Consider the following 6,553-nt stretch of genomic DNA (forward strand, 5'->3'; position numbering starts at 1 on the left):
AGATAGATAGATAGATAGATAGATAGATAGATAGATAGATAGATAGAGTTTTAAAGCCAAAGCATTAATCATGAGATGATATAGCCAAAAGATGGTTGTCTGAATACTAGGAAGAGAGTCTGCACAGAAACTCACCTTTCCAGTTCCCCAGCCCTGAACTTCCCAAGTCTACATTTATTAAGATAAGAAATATTTATGAGTTAAACCACTCAATCTATGGTATTTTTGCTATAGCAGTCCAAACTAAAATAAATAGACTCAGCCACCATTAATTGGAATAGGAAATTTAACTTCAAGAAAGCTACCAGACAAAAGTTCCATCCAGGGTACATAACTTTAAAATATCTAAGAACAATTTGAAAATCCCAGTAGGCAGCTATAACTAAGCATTCTAATTTGTCAGATAAATTAGGCAAGGGAATTGGCTGAGGGCCTTCAGCATGCATCTACAACTGAGTGTGAAGGAAGGGAATGGATGAGGATCAGTGGACTGTATGGGAGTGACCAAAAAATGGAAGCTGGGAGATGGTAGTACAAGTTGTAAAACCTGGCCATCAAACACACATGAGTGTCTGAGATGGGAAATTTCTTAAACTCTCTCAATTTTATGTTTTCCTATTGAAGAAATATATATCTCCATTATAGTCTTAACAATATGTTAATGATATATTTTATACTAGTATATTATAAATCTAGAGTTTAAAGGGCTCCAGTCTAAAGAGCCTGAAGGGTTCCAATAGTCTATCTTTTTAAGTACCAACATTATGTGTCAAGTGGCAAATTCACACCTGACACCCAAGTCACATACTAAAAATATTGCATAAAATCACCTCATACTTTGTATATAACATATATAAAATTTAAATGAACTCAGTATTCAGACTTGAGTTCCACCCTAAAGATATGTATGTATATGAAAACATTCCAAAATTGTTTTTGAAAATTCTAAAATTTGAAACATTTTGGGTCCTAAGAATTTCTGACACAGTATACATAACCTGTATTGGTAATTTTAATATTAAATTAATTACTTTATTAATGGAAGTAAGCTTGTTTATGTGTGTTACTCCTCACTGTGAAATACCATTACCTTAGTTAGGGTTTCTATTGCTGTGATGAAACACCATGAGTAAAGGTAACTTGGGAAGTAAATGGTTTATCTTACTTCCTCTTCCATATGCAGTTCATCAGTTAAGGAAATCAGGACCAAAACTCACACAGGACAAGATATTGGAGTCAAGAGCTGATGCAGGAGCCATGGTTGGAGTGCTGCTTACTGGCTTGTACCTCATGACTTGCTCAGACATGTTTCTCATAAAACTCAGGACCACCAGCCCAGGGATGGCACCACTCACAATAGGCTAGGCCCTCCTGCACCAATTGCTAATTAAGAAAATGCCCTACAGGCTTTCCTACAGCCTGGTCTTATGAAAACATTTTGTCCATTGATGTTCCTTCCTCTGAGATGACTCTACATTGGGTCAAATTGACATAACACTAGCCAGTACACTTCTATTTTAATGCTTGTCACACTATATTAGAACACTTGGTTTCTTATCTGTTTTCTCCACTAAGCATTGCTTTGCTTGAGAGAGCTGTGATATATGTCTTAATTCCTATCCAAAGGGCGTATCACAGTGCACAAGCGATGCACAGTGCACAAGTACACATTGGATGGATGGATGGATGGATGGATGGATGGATGGATGGATGGATGGATGCATGGATGGATGCATGGATGGATGGATGCATGGATGGATGTATGGATGAATGCATCGATGGATAGATAGATGCATGGATGCATAGATGGATGCATAGATAGAGGCAAGCCAGCAATGGAGACTGCTTTCCATCTTAACCTGCTTATTTACTGGCAATGTATCATTCGTCGCTAGGAAAGAGCAATATATCCAGGGTTTTAAAGCTTGCTCACTGCACACACTGGAAAATAGGACTAAGTCTAATGAACAAGGCCCTATTGTGTGGGTCAGTTGCACAATGAAGAGAAAGAGAAATGAGTAGAATTGTGGCAAGAATTAAAAACAGTCTGGAGATGGAGGGAAGGGACTTTTGAGTCCCCACCCCTCACTGTGGAGCTGTAGACCTTGACTGCTCCCGGGGAAGGAAAAGTTAGCTTTCTTTAAGCTCCAGTGGTTGGCGCCATACCCAGGAGTACATTGACAGCACAAATTAGACTATCCATTCAAGATTTTGTTAATTCACCCTAGAATGTAGAATGATAGTGTTTATAAAATGTGAAAATGTTTAAAGTGTGGTTATGGAAGCGTGTAGGCATATGAAAATCCCAATAATCAATACATCATTGTCTAGCTACACGTATGTAAGGTTCATCAGCTCTTCTCTGTCAGCGCTGAGGTTATGGAGCTAAAAGTTATACTTGTGAAAGGACACCTGGAAGCTTCTAGAATCTCCAAGACAATCTTGTACAATTGTACTGACCCCTGTCACTCCAGAATTTTCCTCTAATTAGCAACAGAAGGGAAAAATTTAAAAATAAAAGATATAAATAAATTAAATGTATTTTAAGACAAATAATGAAGGCAGCAAAACTGTCACACAAATATTTTACACACTGAAATCAATAAATCACTGCAAGAAAATAAATGCAGTAGGCCTACAACATAAGCAAAACCTTGACATTTATAGAAGCCCTGGCAGCATCTATAATTTCCTAAAAGTTTATGCCAAGTGTGCTGGATATCATTAATGTTCAGGTGTGCCTTGTACAGACACAAGCAGCAGCAATAATAATACTGATAAGAAAATAATAGCAAACGGTTACAAGGAGAAAGTCAGTGTTATTGTCACAGGAAAGCCCTGAAATGAAGAGAATTGTGAGCATTTGCTTTGTTTTGTTTTGTTTTGTTTTGTGGTTTTTTTTTTTTGAAAACCTGGAAGTTAAAAATAGAAAGCTCTTTCCAAAATCAGCTTGCTTCTGTACACACTGCTCCATGGGAAGGAAAACGCGCTCACTGATGGGGAATGGAAAACGTTCACCTGGTGGCTCCCATTTCACACTCCTCTGTGCTGAAAAATGCCATAACGTTCCCTTACTGTAGCCACAGAAAGTGTTTGGTCTCTCTTCTGTTTCTCTATTAATTTATTTATTCATTCACTTTACAACTTGATCAATGTCCCCCTCCTCAAGGTCCCCCCCTCACACAGTCCCTCCCCTTATCCCTCCTCTCCTTCCCTTCTGAGGGAGTAGAGACCCTTCTGGGTATCCCCCAACCCTGGTACATCAAGTCTCTGTAGGGCTAGGCACATCCTCTCCTGAGGACAGATGAGGCAGCCCAGTTAGAGGAACAGAATCCACAGGCAAGCAACTGATTTAGAAACAGTCCCTGCTCCAGTTGTTTGGGGACCCCCATGAAGACCAAGCTGCACATCTGCTACATATATGCAGAGGGCCTATGTCCAGCCTGTGCTTGCTCTTTGGTTGGTGGTTCAGTCTCTGAGAGTCCCCACAGGTCCAGGTTAGATTACTCTATGCTTGCAGACAGGAGCCTAGCATAACTGTTTTCTGAGAGGCTCCACCCAGCAGCTGACAGAAACAGATACAGAGACCCAGAGTTAAACACTGGGCAGAGCTTGGGGATGTTTGTGGAAGGGTTGGGGGGGAAGGATTGAGGGACCAGGAAGAGATAGGGACTCCACAGGCATTTAATTTCTTAACTTCAAATGTTATTGAACAAGAGCAAACACAATCATTCTTCTTCACAATAAAACCAAACATCCTGGGGTTGGAAGAACAGCTCAGCAGTTAAGAGCACTGGACCAGGAGTCCTGTAGAGGACCAGGATTCAGTTCCCAGCACCCATACTGTGGGTAACAACTGTCTTCTAACTCCATTTGGAGTGTGGAGGTCTTATAGTCTGGCCTCCACAGGTATCTGCTGGCACCTACCATATATACATGCAGCCATGTACACACACAAACACACACACACACAGTAAATTTTTCTATAAAAATCAAAGGCCCAAAGACATTTGAGCTTACTACATAAATATCTCTATAGCAAGGTGACCCTCAGTCAGGATAATCAAAAGATGGCTTCACTCTGTCATGAGCAGAGCTAATGTTTTACAAGTGATCCCTAACACTCTATAGATTTCAACTGAGCGATTCAATCAAAGACACTTTGGGGGAAAGTTCTCATGTCATGTGAGGAAGGTGAGACATTAACACCCCAAGAGAGGCTGTCTGTAAAATGCACTATGTGGACAATCACACTGAGCTGTGCACAGGGTATCTGGGGTACTGCCTAGGATCCTCAGATTTAACAAGTTCAGTGGAGATTGCCTGGAAACATCTGTAACTTCTGCAGCATCAGTACCTTGTCTCTAGGTGGCAGCATCTGTGAATTGTTGCTTGCCAAAGACTCCCGAACTACTCTGTTGGATTTTGCTAGTTAAACCATTTTCTAAGTGCTGTAGCTACAGAAGGACATACAGCAGCATAAATTTGTACATCACTTAAACCTCCACCCCAGACTTCAGAAACAAGGACAGTGAGTGAGCCATCCTTGCACGGGTGGCTCTTATATCAAATGTGACAGATCATAAATGTTGTGCCTTGGTTGTTTAAGTTATGACTTCTAAAAAAATCACACAGATCAGTGGTCAGCAAATAGTTCTGAAAGGGGACCAGACAGTAAACATTTTAGGCATTACAGGCTATAAAATTTGTTATGATTACTTGATTCTGCATTGTTATGCATAAATCACTGTAGGTTTTGCATAAACAAAAGTATGGCTGTATCCCATACAAGAAGACCCGATGTAAAAAACTGAAATTCAAACCTTATATCATTTTTGTATGTCACAAAATATTATTAACTTTTCCCAACCACTTAAAATGTAGAAAAACTATCTTTTCTGTTATTTTTGAGATTATAATATAATTATATTTTTTCCTTTTCTTTTCCTCCCTTCAAATCTTCCCATATGCCTCTCCTTGCTCTCTTTCACATTCATGGCTTATTTTTTCATTAATTATTGTTATATATATATATATATATATATGTTTATATATATGTGTGTGTATATACATATACATGCATATACATACAACACATACATACACATACATATATGTACATATGTACATATATGTGTGTCTGTGTATATGTGTACATATATACATATATATGTATGTATACACACACACACACATATATGTCCTCTGCTGGGATTTTGATTACTCATCTTTCTCACAGACCATGAGAACTTACCCCCAAAGTGTCTTTGATGAATTGCTCATTTGAAATCTAAAGAGTGTTAAGGATCACTTGTAAGACTGAGCAGTGTTTTATATTTCTTATTTAAATATATATTTATATATTATATATGTATGTATACTTAAACACAACCTTGCTCAGTCTGTGTAATGTTGCTTCTCTGTATGTATTCAGGATTGACCATCTGGTGTTAGATAACCAGCTGTTGTGTTCTTCCCTGAGAAAGACTATCTCTCCTGCTCTCAGCATTCCTTAGTTGCCTGTATTTCTTTGTGTAGGGAAGAGGCCCCGTGATCTCTCCTCCATCCGCTTGAACATGTCTATTATCCTTGTTAATCTCATGTTTAGGCAGTCACATTGGTGAGACTTTATAGGTTCAAAAAAATTAAGCTTAATTCTTTGGCTGTTCAAAATCAGGAAGCTGGCTGGTCAGATTACACCAGTGGTTTTCAAGAACCGCCCCCCCCCCCATCACAGATCAATTCCGTGAGGCAAAGCAAACTGGCTCTAAGATAGTCAACAAGAAATTACACAGCAAAAAGTCTCACTTTTTGCGTCTTAGACTCCTGATTTGAAGTTGATTCCTGGGAACATCTTAGCAAATGGAATAATACGTCAGTCACATGTCTCCAAACACAACCTTCCCTCTGGTCCAACTTAGTGATTAAACAGGGAGCATGGAGATACTGTGGGAGTCCAGAGCATCACACAAGCAGAAGCATGGCACAATCCGGTCAACAGGGAAATGCATGAAAGAACCTTAGATACGTCAAGACCCAAAACTCCAAAGAGGCCACACCATTACCTGTTGTGTCTTGGCTCAGAGTTTCCTGGCTGCTGCTGCTGTAAGAAGGCACTGGAGTGATGGACAGCGAGGCCGGACAAGACAAAGGTGTGGCCAGGTCAGCTTTGCGAGTGAAGGCCTGATGGTACACAGGGATGCCTGCATCTTTGGAGAGGAGGAGCGGCAGATCTGATGGGAGGGTGGGTCTGCCTTGTACATAGGGATTCTTCCAGTGGGTGAGTCCAATTGCAACAGGTCCAGCAACATCATAGCCTGTTGAAATAAACAGATTCGGTCAGATAGATTAGTATAAGACATGCCAAGATCTACAAAGGCTAGATTTTATCTGGAAAGCAAAGGCAAAGCAAGGTCCTTAAAGGTCTATAAAGAGGGATTACATTAATGTTAGTGAAGACAGTCAGAACCATCACTTCCTATTGATCACATCTTCCAGGAAGCTCCTGGCTTCTCCACACAGTATCAGCATGGTGATGCCTAAAGGATGTTAG

Source organism: Grammomys surdaster, unplaced genomic scaffold (assembly GCF_004785775.1).
Source record: "Grammomys surdaster isolate TR1022 unplaced genomic scaffold, NIH_TR_1.0 958, whole genome shotgun sequence".
Classification (NCBI taxonomy): domain Eukaryota; kingdom Metazoa; phylum Chordata; class Mammalia; order Rodentia; family Muridae; genus Grammomys; species Grammomys surdaster.